Raw genomic sequence first — 17,924 nt, forward strand, 5'->3', positions numbered from 1 at the left:
GTAATGAAGTGAAACTGTTTACTGACCAATATAAAGTAGTATACTCTGGTACTGTTCCCAAGACTGAATAAATAACAGAATTAAAGGAAAAAAAATAGAAGTCTGACATCTTGTTTCAGTTCACTCATTCTTATTATTTGGCATGGCCTTCACTTTGTGACATAGAAACAATATAAAAATAACTGCTTCAAACACGTAAATAAATATCAGATACCAGATACAATTTTCAGAAGTGCCTATGACTCAATCTCAAAAGTATTTGGGTGCCCAACTCCCAGATGCCCAAATACCATTCAGGATCTGGGCATAGTGAATGTATAGTTCACCCAAAGTGATAATAAAATCCTTTCTGCAATAATTGAGGAGTCTCTCTTTTTTCACATGCTAAGAGTTCTAAAATGCAAGAGTGAATAATTATCATTTACTGATTTATATTGTGCCAATTGCATGGTATGTGTTGCATTGCTCTTCACACAAATGCAAGGAGAGATTGTGTTCAGCAAATATGTTGTTTTATTTTATCATTACATCCCTATACCAATACAGAACTAGTCTGAAGCTCTCCATTTTGCTCAGCAGTCACTGAGCCCTGCAACTAGGTGAAGGGCGTCCATTTGAACTTTCCAGCCACTTGCCACATCCTTACTTAACAATAGCAGATCTTCCAAACAAGTGTTTTGTTAAAAAAGAAAAGGTCCTTGCACCAGAAAGTTTACATTGGAAGGCCCTGGTCCTGCAAGTACTTTAGAAAAAGCAGATGCCTGGACTACCATGGAGTCAGTCCCATGTAAGTCAGTGGAGCTACATATAAGCACAGGACTCCACCTGCAGAGAGTAACTTGAGACACAAGAAGTTGTCAAGCAATTAGGTGGTCCAGTGTGTCCACTACTTGTAACACCATGCCCCTGGGTGGGTCATCAGCACTGGGAACCAAAGCGTGGATCTGAAAGTCTAAGCCTCTACTACCTGAGCAGAAAACTCCACACCTGTTAGCCAAGGCTCTAGCAAGCTCATAACCTTCATATGTGGTCAAGCCAACACCAGAGGGGGACAGAGTACCACACTGAGGAAGGTTGTGGGAAGAGGGTGAGGCATACCTTAACTCAGCATTTTCTGATTTTCAGAGGTTTACACAAAAAGATTTGCCATTATGGAAGGATAAAAGGCACTGCCAGACAACCTTAACACTTTGTTAACCAAGTGTTGGGTGAGTGAATTGCTAGTTTCGTGATTTTGGTTTGAGGTTTTATCAGATTTACTACTGCCTTGTTACCCCTAAGAGGCACATTAATATGGCTTTTGGAAAGTTGTGTTGTAAATATCAGGGAGGGGGTTCCAAGTGTTGAAGGCTGCACAGAAGGCAGCACAGAGAGGAGAGCATTAGAAGGATGTGAAGAGAATGGTGAGGATACAGTGATATTTCTGCATGGAGATCAAGAGCCTTTATGGTTGGCAAACAGTTGAAACAGGGACAATGGGAAATAACATTGGCAAGCAGCAATCTCAAAAGTGGTGACAGGAGAATATCATGTTGCTGCAGGAAGCAGAACTATTCCATCCACTTCCTTCACCTAGAAATGCTTTTGGCGTTTAGCACTGAAATGATTTTAATACATGCAGCATACTTTGAGTGCCTGTAGAGTGTATTATAATGTACACTGTGCATACACTATGTATTGTAAGCACTTTATGTCTTCGGCGCTAAGTAACTGAGGCTTTGCACCACTTTGTCAGGTTACTGAACATCAACACATTTGCATTATAACAGTGTTTCTCAAATTGGGGTCACCGCTTGTGTAGGGAAAGCCGCTGGTGGGCCAGGCTGGTTTGTTTACCTTCCCTGTCTGCAGGTCTGGCCAATCGCTGCTCCCACTGGCCATGGATCGCCACTGAAGGCCAATGGGGGCTGCTGGAAGCAGCAGCCAGTAAGTCCCTTGGCCCATGCTGCATCCAGCAGCTCCCATTGGCCTGGAGCAGCAAACTGCAGCCACTGGGAGCCGCGATCGGCTGGACCTGGGATGGGGCAGGTAAACAAACTGGCCCAGACTGCCAGGGGCTTTCCCTGCACAAGCAGTAAACCTAGTTTGAGAAACCCTGCATTATAAGAAATAAGCAACCAATCCAGACCAAATGACAATGTTCTTAACATGTTTGATTTCTCTGCTTAACAGCTGCCACATGGAGCAGTGCAGACCACCTGTGTGAAGCACACATCAAGATCTCAGATATTTATGTTAAAAGTCAGGCAAGTTAAATTCCTGCTGCCAGTGCAGTTTGGCTTCTTTGAATCACATTAAACTGGTACTTCTGCCCCTGTGTATTGAAAGGCTCTGATTTCACTTTTTGCTTGCAGGGGCTGCTAGAGATCCAATTTCAAATTAATTCTTCAGCGCTCCCCTGCTTTCCTTTTCAGTGAATCGTTTTTATTTCATTCATGCACATTTTGTAACTATTAATAATTCAGGCCCTGTTCCTGAAAAGAGAACTGCAAAGGCAGGGTGCCACATGGAGCCTCACTGCAGTCAATGGGGATCTGCCCACCCCTTTCTTTTTCCATAATCAGAGATAATAGTGAAGCGGCAGCAAGACTCTGGGTACCTACTGGAGCAGCTAGCCCACGCTGCTGCCAGTTTCATTGCTATTGTTATTCGAGCTAGCTAGATCAAAGCTAGCTTGGGTATGCTGCAGTCACACTTCTGACTGAAGTGTAGAGTAGACACACCCTCAGGCACGATGACAGACTACTTAGGGATCCCTCCACAATATCCTTGGCCCTGATCCTCCACCTGATCTACACAGCAAGCCACCATTAAACTCCACACTGAGTCCCAGAGTGAGGTCAAATCATGCTCCGTGCAGAAGAGATGGGCAGGACCAGAACCTTAGGCTGGCAGATGATGATGCCTTTGCTATGATGAGTACTACGCTGAGAAAATTTAAAGCAAGTAAAGAAAAACAAGGTCCCTTGATACCTCTCTCAGGAAAAACTACAGATCCCAATCATGTCCCACTGAATTCACTGGACAAATATCCTATAACTTTAATGGGAGTGGGAGTAGGCACAAAGGCACCAAATCTGCAATAGTCATTTCTTCTCTATATTCCCCCCCCTTACCTCTTTTATTAATTTATGTGAATTTATGAGGATGGATTATACTAAAATGTTTACTGGGAGTTATATTGTTTTTATTATTTTGTACAGTGTCCCACTTCCCTCAGTAGGGAGCAGAATGCTTTAAAAATAATGGGTGATATTGACCCTATTTAAGTCAACGGCAAAACTCAGCAGGTTTGGGATTTCAACCAAAATATACATTGTAAAAATACTTTCATCTTTAAAATATTAAAAAATGTGTGTTACTGATGTGCAGCTCAGCCCTATGGAGATGGAAATGAGATTGGGGAATTTGATATGGTTTTCAAAAAATAAAGTAATGGATCTGATTCTGCATTTCATTTAGTTCTATAGCCTTATAAATGTCCGTGTCAAATTTCTGAGGCAATGAATAAAATTAAATCTCTTGATTAAATGTCAAAACAACATGTGATGAATTGTCACAATTTGAACTGCGTCCCCAGGTTATCAGGAGGAGCTCTTTAAAATCAAAAGTACTAAGAGTTGATAGAGATACACATAGTACGAGCTTTACTGATCACATCCAACTGAGTGGTCACACAATATTCATTAATCTTACAAAATCCTTTCCCAGCATGCCCGGTTATTGGAGGAAGAGGATTCTGGATTCATGTAACTTCTTTGAACAAATGTGTCTGAAACTTTTGCTAACAAGATCACTGCACTACACCATAGAATATCTCCTTCTGAAAAAGTCCCTTTAGAGCACAATGCTAATTAAAAGCATTTTACCTTTTTTTTTTTTAATAGGTATTGAACATATGTTAACTGTTTTAAATACCAAATTCAGTTCTTCTTATTCCCTTCCTTATGTCCCTAAGTTGCAGCTCCTGTCTCACTGGACACTGGACACAATGGGGAGCTCTTTGCCTGTTAGCAAATGGCCCATTCCAACAGTGTTTCTTCAGAAAAAGCTCTCATTGAAACTGCCCTGATCATGCAAACAGCTACACTTACGCTTCACTTTATGCAGAAGAGGAGTCTCACTGAGTTCAGTGGGCTACTCACATGCATAAAGCTAGACACACATGTGTTTTCAGGTTTGGGGCCTATGTGAGGGCCAACAGTAGAGACTTTGTAGGTAGACAAAAAAAATTCAGAGCAAGCAACCCCAATTCAGCGGTGCAAAGTCATGATAATATAACATCAGAGGGCCAACAGAAGTTATTCTACAATGCAAGGGATGGAAAGACCAGTGCAGGGCAGGAGATGGGAAGGTGATCAGTAGATATAAATAGAAACCAGAACCAAACCAGTAGGTGGACTGAATTTTATTAAAGGAGTAACACAAAATCTTCTTGCAGCCCCCTGGAGTGGCTTGGATACCCAGGAGATAAGGAGATAAGACAGTGGAAACAGTTCTTCAAAGCCTTCATGTATTAATAGGTGTAGATAAATGTTACAGTGATGAGTGTGCTTGGCCACAGTATGCTGGGAGGTGAGGCGACTAAAGTACAAGAAGTCTTCCAGAGCTTCCTAGCATGCAGGGAAATTATTGCACTAACTGCTTGTCACGGCCCTTGTTGAGATCCCCTTGCTGGACACTCACCAAGCAACTGGGTTTGGATCTGTCATAAACAGATAGTTAAGGGTTAATAGAAAAGGAGTACTTCATGTCTCTTTTGACTGTAAAGGGTTAACAAGATCAGTGAGCCTGGCTGTCATCTGACCAGAGGACCAATCAGGGAACAGGATACTTTCAAATCTTGAGGAAGGGAAGTTTTTGGGTGTGCTGTTAGTTTTTGGTTGTTGTTCTCTCTGGGTTCTGAGAGTGACCAGATGTGCAACCAGGTTTCTCTCCAATCTCTCTGATACAGGCTCTTATGTGCTCAGAATAGTAAGTACTAGGTAGATAAGGCGAGTTAGGTTTATGTTTGTTTTCTTTATTTGCAAATGTGTATTTGGCTGGAAGGATTTTAATTTGTACTTGTATACTTAGGCTGTGAGGGTATTCCCAGTGTCTATAGCTAAAAGACCCTGTAACATATTCCATCTTAAATTTACAAAGATAATTTTTACTGTTTTTCCTTTCTTTAATTAAAAGCTTTTCTTGTTTAAGAACCTGATTGTTTTTTTATTCTGGTGAGACCCCAGGGGACTGGGTCTGGATTCACCAGGGAATTGGTGGGGAAAAAGGACGGAAGATGGAGAGAAAGGTTAATTTTCTCTCTGTGTTAGGATTACCTTCTCTCTCAGGGAGAGTCTGGGAGGGGGAGAGAGAAGGAGGGGGGAAGGTGGATTTTCCTCTCTGTTTTAAGATTCAAGGAGTTTGAATCACAGTGATCTTCCAGGGTAACCCAGGGAGGGGAAGCCTGGGAGAGGCAACGGTGAGGGAAAGGGTTTACTTTCCTTGTGTTAAGATCCAGAGGGTCTGGGTCTTGGGGTTCCCCAGGCAAGGTTTTGGGGGGACCAGAATGTACAGGCACTGGAATTCCTGGTTGGTGGCAGCGCTACAAGTACTGAGCTGGTAATTGAGCTTAGAGGAATTCATGCTGGTACCCCATCTTTTGGACGCTAAGGTTCAGAGTGGGGAATTGTACTATGACAGGATCCCACCACACTGGACCCGCCTGCTCCTAAGCTCTTCTTGGTACTGGTAGGCTCCAGCATTGTCTCTTTCTTTGGCCTCTCTGGCACACTACATGGGCACAGACTCTCTGTCTCATATCTTGTCACAGAGATGGGACCTCAGTGTGGCTGACCAAGGCCCCCAGGACACCCAGCTGCTTAAGTATAGGCCTTCTCAGAGCTTCAACCCTTGTTTGCACTGTTTTACAGTTTACCTCTCCAGGGACACATGATTATTAAAGCACATAACACAAAAGGGATTCTAAAACAATTATTCTTTACAGTAGGCAGTACAGAAATATACAGATCCAGGGAAAGCAAAACACACACCCACACATCATTACCTGCCTCAGTTTCCTCACCTCAATGGAGTGTGCTTTGGGCTTAGATCAGAGTCTTTCAGAGTGTCCAGGATCCTTCTCTTGCACAGCATTACTTTCTGCTGCTGGTCTCTTCTCTGTCTCTAAAATGGCTGGTGAGAGAATCCTCATTTTATAAAGTTGCAAGTCCCCTGTCATGTGACCCTCTGATTAGCCTCATCAGGTGTTCCAAGTGCCCACTAGGTGCTCTGTTGCTAGCCCACCTTTCAGAACTAGTTTTCTTGGTTTGGCCACCTTCTTTGTCCAGTGCTGCTTCCGTTTGAATAGGAGGTTATCAAGGTTTGACAATCCTCCATTTTTACCCCTGTGTCACCACTCCCTGGAATTGCATTCCAGGGTGTAGGTAAAAAGACAACAGGCAAGGCAGACAGCACTCAGAATGGAGTTTGCAGTTTGATGAAGACGTATCCAGAGAGTTCATAATCTTAAACAGATTTCATAAATTGTACGTAGACAGCTTTCCCAAAGTATCACACTACTACACCCCTTTAAGGGGGTTATCCTACATTCCTCCCGCCCACCAGGCTTCTGCATCCCTCTGCTGGCTGACCAAACAAAAAGGGGGAAAGAACCACTGCTCTGGCTGCTCCTCACCCATTCCCATAAGGATGATCTCAGTAGCAGTCCTGGCCTTCTCCACTCAGGTGCTGCAGTTCTCTCTCTCTGGATGCATAGACAGTACATAGCACTGCTAGGATTGGCTGTGTCTGGGGGGTTACTGATTGGATTGCACTTTGCCAAAACTATAGCTGAGACCATCCCTTTCTCCTCACACTGCCTCCACCCCTCCAGCACCAGAGGCATCTTTCAAAAAAATGTAAGAGGATGGGAAGCCAAGTTGTGTCAACATTCCTGATTTTGACTCCCTGCTAGGGCTGCAGCTTGCTCATGAGGGGTCAGTGGGCCTGTCCTGTCCTAAAAGGAGCAGGACGGAACATGCCAGTTCTAACCTGGGGAGAAATGGGGGTGGTGGACACTGTGGGATTGTCTCACTGATTGCAGGCCCAGGGCAAGGATTGGGGCAGAGCTCATTCCACAGTTAACACCTTACACCACTGGTACTCTCCTGTCCAGCCAGTGGGGAGAGGAAGGTGTTGCTGACAATGCAGTGATTAGAACCCTTGCCAAGCCCACTTCAGTTACCCCTGCAGGCCCTTGAGAGACCCTGCACCACCAGCTGGAAAGGAGCTATAAAAAATTCGGGGGGAGGGGAGCACACAAGGCAAACCAAGGTGTGGGGGGCAGGGCAACTGCCTCCCAGCCCAATAGTAAAGAATGCCTCTTCCCAGCACCTCCCAAATCCAGGACAGTGCAAGTGTGACCCACCCCCTCTGTTTGAGGGTACTAGAACACACAGACCCCCTCACCCTTTTTATGTGGGGTTGGAGAAGAAAAATTTCAGGGAAGAGCCAGTCCCAAGGACTACAGAAACTCAAACCAACAGGAGCAGACACGAGAAGCACCTCAGCAGGCAGGCACTGTTCGCACATTGACAATGTCATCAGACTGCTTTCTACAGTGTCCACACGCTGCACTCTACTGATTGGCCTTTTGCCAGAAGATCTTCCCAACCCCTTCTCCCTCACAGTCTCTTCACTTCAACCTCACTCCACCTGCCTTCTCTGCTCCCCCTGCCTGCCCTCTCCCCCTTTCTCTACTCCCTGCTATGGTCCCTCTCACTTCCTTTGTTTTTCTCTTTAACTGATCCCCTCCTAATAAAACCCCACTCAAAGAACTAAAAGAACAAACATCACCCACTCTCTCCTCCAAAAATCATGGCACTAACATGAAGGTTAGTGCAAAGTATCCTATTGTTCGCTGTGCTGGAGTGTTAAATCTCTTTACCCCACCCTGTATCTGTTTCGCTTACTTAGGTCAGGTTTACATGAGAAGGTTAGGTTAGGTTGACCTAGGTACATCTCTCATAGGTACAAAAAATCTACACCCCTGAGCAACGTAGTTAAGCCAATCTAACCACCGGTGTAGACAGTGCTGAGTTGAGGAAACAATTCTTCTGTTGACCTAGCTAGCACCTCTAGGTGGATTAACTACAGCAACAGAGTTCTTCTTCCAGTCCCTGTAGTGAGCATCTACAATGAAACACTACAGCGGTGCAGCTGCAGTATTTCTAGCGAAGACATTGCCTTATGTCTCAGTTTGCACAATGCTAACTCAATGGGGCCCCATTCTTGTTTGGCCTCAAGGTGGTACCATAAATAGTAATAATTATGTTTAATTTCTAGTTACTACAACAGGTGGCTCCAGTGGGAGTATCATATAGGATGGCCAGACAGCAAATGTGAAAAATCGAGATGGGAGGCGGGAAATAGGCATCTACATAAGAAAAAGACCAAAAAAATCAGGACTGGCCCTATAAAATCAGGACATCTGGTCACCCTTGTATCAGAGAGGAAAACAAATGTGCCCTTGTGATGATGTAGTTATTTAGATGAAATGGAACAATACCACACTGTTAGAACTAGATCATGAAATTAAGCTCAAGAACTAGGGGCAGCCTGTATTATTTCTTTGTTTTTATATTTATACAGAGCCCAGCACAATGGGGTCCTGATCCATGACTAGGGCTCCTGGATGCTAAGGTAATACAAATAAATAATCAATAATAATAAAAGATGTTGCTGATCCCTAGGTTATGTCAATTCTTTAAAAAAAAAAAAGAAAAAAGATGCAGTGGTTACTGCTATGAGAAGCAACTTAGAGTTTTAGAAATGGACATTACAGGCCGAAGCTGATACTTTAGCCCAGTTCCCCTAAAGAGGTTATAGGCCAGCTTAACATCCAATACCAAACAAACAATCATCTGTGCCAGTTGACTGCTTAGGTAGTGTTAAAATTAGTGTCACAAAGGAATCTCTTGTCTGAATTACTAAACAGACTGGAGTCACATTACAGTGACACTTAACAGCAGGAGAGGGTGCCGTTGACAAGGAAAGAAACACAATGGCTCGATCTCAGACTGGTCAATTATTTGCATTAGCATAACAGAATCTTTGTCTTAAATGGGCTTTCAGATAGGTAAAACTGCATAGTACTTGAAGCATCAAAGTATCACCGTGAGCCACTTATTACACTACACAGGACTAAATGAGCACATTTTGTGAAAACAAGAATATAATGCAAGCTGAGCCAAAGTATATTGATATTTGTGGGATAATAGCCTGAACATCTAGTATTTTATAATGTTTTTTCCTTCTTAAAAACAACTACATTTGACTTCTGCTTGAATCTCACAGTGCTGTTTTTAAAGTGAATGTCAGTGTTGAGACAAAGTGGGTGAGGTAGTATCTTTTATTGGAACAACTTCTGTTGGTGGAAGTGACAAGCTTTTGAACTACACAGAGCTCTTCTTCAGTCGGTACCAGATAACTGGCGGATAGCTAATGTCAAGCTGATCAGAAGCAGGAAGCCTCCCAAAGAATCAGTGGGGCCACCAAACTCAAGGAAAACAAGGCCATTGCAAAGAAGCTAAATGAATTCTTTGCATCAGTCTTCACTACAGAGAATGTGAAGAAGATTCCCAGCCAGAGCCATTATTTTTTTGATAAACAGGTCCCATCAGTGGCTGTTAGCCAAGATGATCAGGGCTACAATCCCGTGTTCTGGGTACCCCTAACCCTCTGACTACCAGAAGCTACCAGACAAGGGATAGATCAATTCATAAATTTGCCTCTGTTCTGTTCATTCCCTCTAAAGCCCCTGTTAGAAGACATGATACTAGGCTAGATGGACCATTGGTCTGATCCAGTATGGCTGTTCTTATGTAAAGAAATTACCTCACCTACCTTTTCTCTCTCATATCCTGGGACTAACACGGCTACAACAATATGGCAAACAATAATGGAAGAAATGTTGTGGTTTAGGAATTTCAAATTATTTAATGGATGAAACCCAGAGTCTATAGCAAACTATGGCGGCAAGATGCTGACTTGATTCTTAATTTTCACCAGCTTCAATGACTTCAGTGGAATGAGCAAATAGGTCCAGTTCACACAGTCTACTTACCACATAACTATGGAGATGAGGGATGTGATTTTTTTATTCATTTAGTTACACCTATACAATGCCTAGTATGGATGCTGTTATACCGGTATAAATAAATCTTAAAGCACGATAGCTTATTTCCCTTCCTGTATGGGAATAAGCTATCCTGGTATAAGTATCTTTATTTTGGTATAATTGTATCCATGTGAGGGAAGTTGTGCCACATATACTGATATAGTGGTATGACTTTTGTGTGCAGACACAGAATTAAAAAAGATGGTTCAGTGTTTAGGACATAGGAGGCCCACATTCAATTCCCTTCATTTCAATGCTCAGTACCCCAGGGTAGGATCCTCAAGAGAGACTTAGGAGATGTGATACTTAGCATCATGGCATCTAGAAAAAAAATCACAGGTACAACACTTTAACACACACGTGTAAGTTAGAAGCCTAGGCTCCTAGACCACAACTGGGGAGAGATAGGCACCTTACAATGCAATCTATGAAGTTTACACACTAAGCAGGCCTAAAATAGCCAACGGAGATGCTGACTGGAGGGGTATATCCTAAGCACTGTGTCTCGCTCTGCATATGGTGCCTAAGCCCAGGCTGCAGAGAGATGCTTATCTGTTTGAGAGTCACAAAGTGGTAGGAAAATAGGAGTTTGGCTGCCTAAGTTGTGTGTGGGGCCCAATCCAGTAAGCATGCTCAGAGGTCTGCCTAACTCCACAAAAGATTAGGGGGCGGGGTGAGGGGCAGTGGAGGCTATCCCTTTAGCCTACTGGCTAGGATACTCACCTAGCATAGGAGAGACCTCTGGCTCAAATCTCCCCTCTGCCTGACAAGAAGGTATTTGAACAGGGATTTGTCCCTCAGGTCAGTGCCCTAATCCCTTGGCTAGAAAGTCATTCTAATACTTTGTGGCCCAATATTTAATTAAAATGGAACAACCTCAATAAGAGAGATTGAGGGGGAACGACATTGAAATATCCCAAGGCCTACTGGTTAGGGCACTAACCCGAGTGGTGGCACATCCCCGTTCAAATCCCCCCCCGCCCCCAGCCTGATGAGGAGAAGGGACTTGAATGAGGGGTTTCCCACATCCTGGGTGAGTATCCTAATCAGCAGGCTAAAAGGTGTAAGGGAAGTCCTCCTCCTTTCCACCCACTCCCCACCCCCATGTTTTGTGGTTAGGTGGCCTCTGAGCATGCCAGCCAGATCATGCAACTTAGGAAGCTGAACACCTACATTTCCCCTGGTTCATGAATAGACTAGGGTTTAGGCAGGAGATGGGCACCCGGGTGCCTAAAGTGAGGCAGCAGTGCACATGCCCAGTGGCAGAAATATAGGCACTAAGATGAGGTTTAGGAAAACTTAGGAGCAGAGTGACTTTAGGTACCCACAGGGTTAGGCATCAGCCAAGCAGGATCACAATGGTGCTGAAAAACAGGACTGGAAATTACTTAGTCTGTTGGTACATCTACACTACCTGCTGGATTGATGGGTAGTGATCAATCGATCCCCAATGGCCCTGCCGTCGACTCTGGAACTCCAGCACGGCGAAAGGTGGAAGCGGAGACGACAGGGGAGCGGCAGCAGTCAATTCGCTGCCATTCTCATGGCCAGGTAAATTGACCTAAGACACGCTGACTTCAGCTACGCTATTCGCATAGCTGAAGTTGAGTATCTTAGGTCGACCTCCCCCTGGCCCCTCATCGTAGACCTAGCCTCAGGGTATGTCTACACTATGGGATTATTCCAATTTTACATAAACTGGTTTTATAAAACAGATTGTATAAAGTCGAGTGCATGCGGCCACACTAAGTACATTAATTCGGCAGTGTGCATCCATGGTCCGAGGCTAGTGTCGATTTCCGGAGCATTGCACTGTGGGTAGCTATTCTGTAGCTATCCCATAGTTTCTGCAGTCTCCCCTGCCCCTTAGAATTCTGGGTTGAGAGCCCAGTGCCTGATGGGGCAAAAATCATTGTCGCGGGTGGTTCTGGGTAAATATTGTCACTCATTCCTTCCTCCGGGAAAGCAACAGCAGACAATCATTTCACACCCTTTTTCCCTGGATTGCCATGGCAGACACCACAGCACGGCCACCATGGAGCCCGTTCAGGTTTTTTTTTTTTTTTTTTTTTTTTTTTTTTTACAGTCACCGTATGTGTACTGAATGCCGCGGACAGAGGCGATACTCCAGCGCTACACAGCAGCATTCGTTTGCTTTTGCATGATAGCAGAGACGGTTATCAGTCGTTCTGTACCATCTGCTGCTGGTGTAAACTGGCAATGAGATGATGGTTATCTGTCGTTCTGTACTGTCTGCTGCTATCATGGGTGCCCCTGGCTGAGATCGGCCGGGGGCGCAAAGGCAAAACTGAGAATGACTCTCCGAGTCAATCCCTCCTTTATGGTTTCTAAAAATGGAGTCCGTCCTGCCTAGAATATGGGGCAAGTGTACTAGAGAACCAGTGTATCAGAGAGCACAGCTGCTCTGTGTCAGATCCCGCAGAAATTATGAGCTACATGCCATTCACGGGGGGTTCCTCTGCAACAACCCCACCCGTTGCTTCCTCCTCCCCCAACCTTCCTGGGCTACCGTGGCAGTGTCCCCCCCATTTGTGTCACAAAGTTATAAAGAATGCAGGAATAAGAAACAGTGACTTGTTAGTGAGATAAAATGAGGGGGAGGCAGCCTCCCGGTGCTATGACAGTCCAGGCAGGAAAGAATCTTTTCTTTACACAGGAAAGGGAGGGGGCCGATGGAGCTCAGTCCCCAGTTGCTATGATGAGGACGGTTACCAGCCGTTCTGTACCATCTGCTGGGAATGACCGAGAATTATTCCTATTTTCACCCAGGTGCCCCCGGCCAGCCTCACCTGAAGCCAGCTAGGAGCACTCATGGGTTGATAACAAGGACGGCTACCAGTCCTACTGCACCGTCTGCCACTGGGCAGGGGAGAGGAGTGGATACTGCTCTTCACTGCTGCAGCATCACGTCTACCAGCAGCATTCAGTAGACATAGGGTGACATTGAAAAGTCAAGAAACGATTTCTTTCCCTTTTCTTTCACGGGGGGAGGGGGGGGAGGAGGGAATTGACGAGCTATTCCCTGAACCACGCCAGACAATGTGTTTGAACCTACAGGCATTGGGAGCTCAGCCAAGAATGCAAATACTTTTTGGAGACTGCTGGGGACTGTGGGATAGCTGGAGTCCTCAGTCCCCCCTCTCTCCCTCCATGACCATCCATTTGAGTCTCTGGCTTTCCGTTACGCTTGTCATGCAGCACTGTGTAGCCTAGAGATTTTTTTTTCAAACGCTTTGGCATTTCGTCTTCTGTAACGGAGCTTTGATAGAACAGATTTGTTTCCCCATACAGCGATCAGATCTAGTATCTCCCGTACGGTCCATGCTGGAGCTCTCTTTGGATTTGGGACTGCATTGCCACCCGTGCTGATCAGAGCTCCACGCTGGGCAAACAGGAAATGAAAATCAAAATTTTGCGGGGCTTTTCCTGTTTACCTGGCCACTGCATCCGAGTTCAGATTGCTGTCCAGAGTGATCACAGTGGGATACTGCCTGGAGGCCAATACCGTCGATTTGCGGCCACACAAACCCTAATCCGATATGGTAATACCGATTTTAGTGCTACTCCTCTCGTCAGGGAGAAGTACAGAAATCGATTTAAAGAGCCCTTTATATCGAAATAAAGGGCCTCGTAGTGTGGATGGGTACAGCGTTAAATAGGTTTAACACTGCTAAAATTGGTTTAAACGCATAGTGTAGACCAGGCCTCTGTCTCAGCTCCTCAGCTGTACAATGGAATAATGACAACTTCTATACCACACAAGGCTATTAAGAGGATGAACACGTTAAGGACTGCGAGGTGCTCAGATACTATAGTAATAGGAGCCATATAAATACCTTAAATAGAATTATGCCAGATTTGCACTAGTATAAAAGCAATCAGTCAGGCCACAAATGATTTGAGTGTCTTTATTTAGCACTCATCTCCTGGTGTCACTCATCAGTACATTTTTCCTTGGCATTTTGCTCATCTAAGTTTCTGCTCAACAAAGCTTTCTTAAATTTGCAAACCTCATCATCTTAGGAGACTTCAGCATCTACACAGATGGTGCTTCTGACATGAGAAGAAAGTTTAGGGCTCTCATACTCTCTGGATCAGCACAGAGCTGCTTAGATCTTCAGGAAGGATATCAATATAAGAAACACCTAAATCATCTGTTCTGGTCAGACCATTTCCTCTTCCAACTAGAAATAAGAACTCTTTCCATTGTAAGCATCACTACAGTCCCATATCAAAGACTCTTAGGACCCTACCAAATTCCTAAACTTACTTTAGATATGTCTTCACTATTCTCTTACACACACACACATGCACACGCACACACTCACTCTCACTCTCTCTGCAGATGAGTGTTCAGCTGGTGTTGATTTGAGGTCTCAGTATACTTGCTTTTATGGCTTCTCACGTGGGAAGCAAGTCCTGTTGTGAATTTGTAAATGCAATTGCATTTCTAGCAAGCATAGTTGTTCGGGGGAAGGTTTGAGGTCTTGGCCTTACGACATGATATCTTCCCCCACTGTGATCTCACACACCATGCCTCAAAAGTAGACACGGACTTATGGCACAGACCTCTCTATCTGAGGCTGTCCAGAGCAGTGGTGGCCAATGGGAGCTGTGGGAAGTGGTGGCCAGCACATCCCTGCAGCCCGCGCTGCTGCCCGCAGCACCTATTGGCTGGAAACGGCGAACTGCAGCCCCTGGAAGCTACGGGCACCAGTACAAATGTAAACAAACTGTCTGAGTGCCCGCCAGCAGATTACCCTGACAGGCCGCATGCAGCCCGCGGGCCACAGGTTGCCCACCACTGGTCCAGAGCAATGAGTTCTCAGATTTTAATGTTTATCTTGAATGATTTGATGTTAGCCTTCAAAATGTCCTTATATTTGAGTCTGGGATGACCCTTACAGTGGGGTCCTGTGCACAGTTGGCTGTAGAGTATCACTTTCAGTATACAGAAACCTCAGTAGGGACCATGCGTTGGACCCAGCAAAACTAAGCCCTGAGTATGCTCTCGATTCCACGGATTTGGCACCTTTCATGGACTTCAGTGTAGGGCATCCTGTCCTACTACTTGATGTTGCAGATGGATCTTGGGCAGTGAAAGTGGAAGCTCTCCAACTGTTTGAAGTGCTGTCAGTATAGAATCCATATCTCGTAGCCGTAGAGGAGTGAGGTGAGAAAAACAGCATGGTAGATTTTTATCTTGGTTCTGAGGCAAAACTCCATGCTCCCGACAGAGCCTGAAGGTGAGCCTGCCAAATGTCATGCTGGCCTTTGTGAGATGCTGAATAATCTCATCTTCCAACATGGTGTTATTGGAAAGTGTGCAATCCGGATAGCAGAATTCCTGGTCGACTTGAGGGGTGAGTTGTCAGTTGTGACAATGGACTCATGGTGCCTGTGATGCTCATAGTCTAGTCCTGGCTGGTACATGACTTCTGTCTTGTTCAGGCTGACTGTGAACCAAAGCATTTTGAGTCCTAGGCAAAGTGATACATGACAAGTATGTGTACAATGACAGCATAGTCATCAACAAACAGGAGCTCTCTTAAAAAGCTATTTGATTATCTTGGTGCAGGCCCTGAGTCACTGTAGATAATAGACCACCATCCAATCTAAACCGGATGTGTACCCCTTTGCCAAAATCCTGGAATTTGAACAAGAGCATGGCTGAAAAAAAAGGTGGCAAAGAGGGCTGGAGCCACTACACATGCTTGTTTGGAGTTGCTGGTGATAGGCAAGGTTTCTGATGAGTCACCACACTCCATCACCCTGGCCATCATGCCATTGTGAAGTGAGTAGATGACAACAATCCTCTTCTCTGGGAACACAAATTTATGAAGGAGTTTTCACAGGTGCTCGCAATTCACTGTTGTCAAAAGCCTTGGTCAGGGCAACAAATACCACATATAGGTCTTATTCTGTTTATGAGCCATCTCTTGTATTTGTCAGGCTGCAAAAATCGTGTCCATGGTGCCACAACCAGCACAAAAGCCACTCTGACTCTGGATACACCAGGTCCACTAAATGAGAGATGAGCCTGTTGAGGACAACCAGGCAAAGATTTTCCCAGTTACGGACAGCAGTGAGATTCCGCAATGGTTGTCACAGCTTGATATGTTTCTCTTCCTTTTGTACACATGGACTATGAAAGCATCCTTATACTCCTGGGGCATGGTACCCTATTCCCATATAGTCTTGAAAAGGCTGGTGAGTTTCCTGCCAGGTGTGCACCTCCACATTTGTACACTTCAGATTTAATGCTCTTGGGTCCGGAGGCTTGCCCCTTACAGCTGCTTGCTGGCCTTAGTAATCTCGCCTAAAGAAGGATACGAGGACAGCTCCATCCAGGACAGAACACAGTGGGAGTGAGTCAATGGCTTCATCAAACATAGTGGATTGACAGTTCAGGAGACTATCAGTGCTCTGCCCAGTGAGAGGGAATGTTGCCTTTCTCTGTGAGCAGCCAGTTACCATCTGCTATGAGTACAGGGGTTATACCACTGGAGAGAGTGTGTGCATGTGTTTACTTTAAAAAGCTGATTATGGAATATTGATTAGTTTTTCATGCGTATTGACTAAAGCAAATATATGCATATCTCTCTCTCTCTCTCTAGTCAGATTTTATGTTTTGGTCTTTTTTGGCGTATAATCCTAGCACAGACAAAATCAGGATAGTACAAATCTAACAACTAGCACTCTCACTTTCACTGGTTACCATCATCAGGGAAGGAATAACAGCCTGTATCATCAGATTACATGGGTACCTTCAGAGAGACAGCATGGTAGAAATCACTGCATTAAGCCTTAAATAATACAAACACATTACCTCACACTGATTCACTAACTCAACAGTCAAATGAGATCTTCAGCAGTCACTGATGAGCACACAGTGTACCTCAGGAGTCTCTCTCTGTGCGCACAAAATGGTTTAACGACAATTGTGTTCCCTCAACAGTAGGCTACTGCATGTCAGCCTAGTCCTTCCGGCTGCTGTAATTTATGTTGATTATGTATGGTAACAAGGAGCCACTCCAGTGTTTGGGGATTACTGGTGCACTGGAATTCTTCATCCCACCATGCTTTCTTTCTCCAGGCCACAGTCTTGATGCCAGCCACACAGTGTGTGGATTTGCTATCTGCCATCAGATTTATGGCCACGTTGCACTCTCAGAACTGTACAAAGCCATTTTAACACAGGGGAGAATCTAAGCTAATGTATGCAAATTTCTTTGTTTAAACAATTCCATGACTATTTGCATATTCTTTGCCCCTCTTTTCTATGATAAAATGATGAAAAGGAAAGGTAGGATCATAAACTGACATCACTTATTGCAGCATATATTTTACCATATCTTGATGTGTGCTTGTACTATTATACTGTATTATATTGTACATATTATAATGTAATGTTTTATTAAATATATGTTATAAGATTTACAGTCTTGGAACACAATATAGCAAAGTGTTTTAAAAGAAATGTTTATAGAAATCATTTTTATAACAGTATTAAAAAGACAATATTATCACAGCATTTAAATATACAGTATGAAAGGCACACTTCCTATCAAGAAATAAGGCAATTAACTAGCTGTAAACAAAATTCAGTCTAAATCAAAACTTAAAATCACATTTATTCCTTTGTGATTGGACTGAAATAATTTCAGCACCAAATTGCATAACAAGCTACATTTTTTGCCACCTGAGTTGATTTCTGTCAATTTCATCTTGAATTTTTACT

The sequence above is a fragment of the Gopherus evgoodei genome, chromosome 1 (genome assembly GCF_007399415.2).
Source record: "Gopherus evgoodei ecotype Sinaloan lineage chromosome 1, rGopEvg1_v1.p, whole genome shotgun sequence".
Classification (NCBI taxonomy): domain Eukaryota; kingdom Metazoa; phylum Chordata; order Testudines; family Testudinidae; genus Gopherus; species Gopherus evgoodei.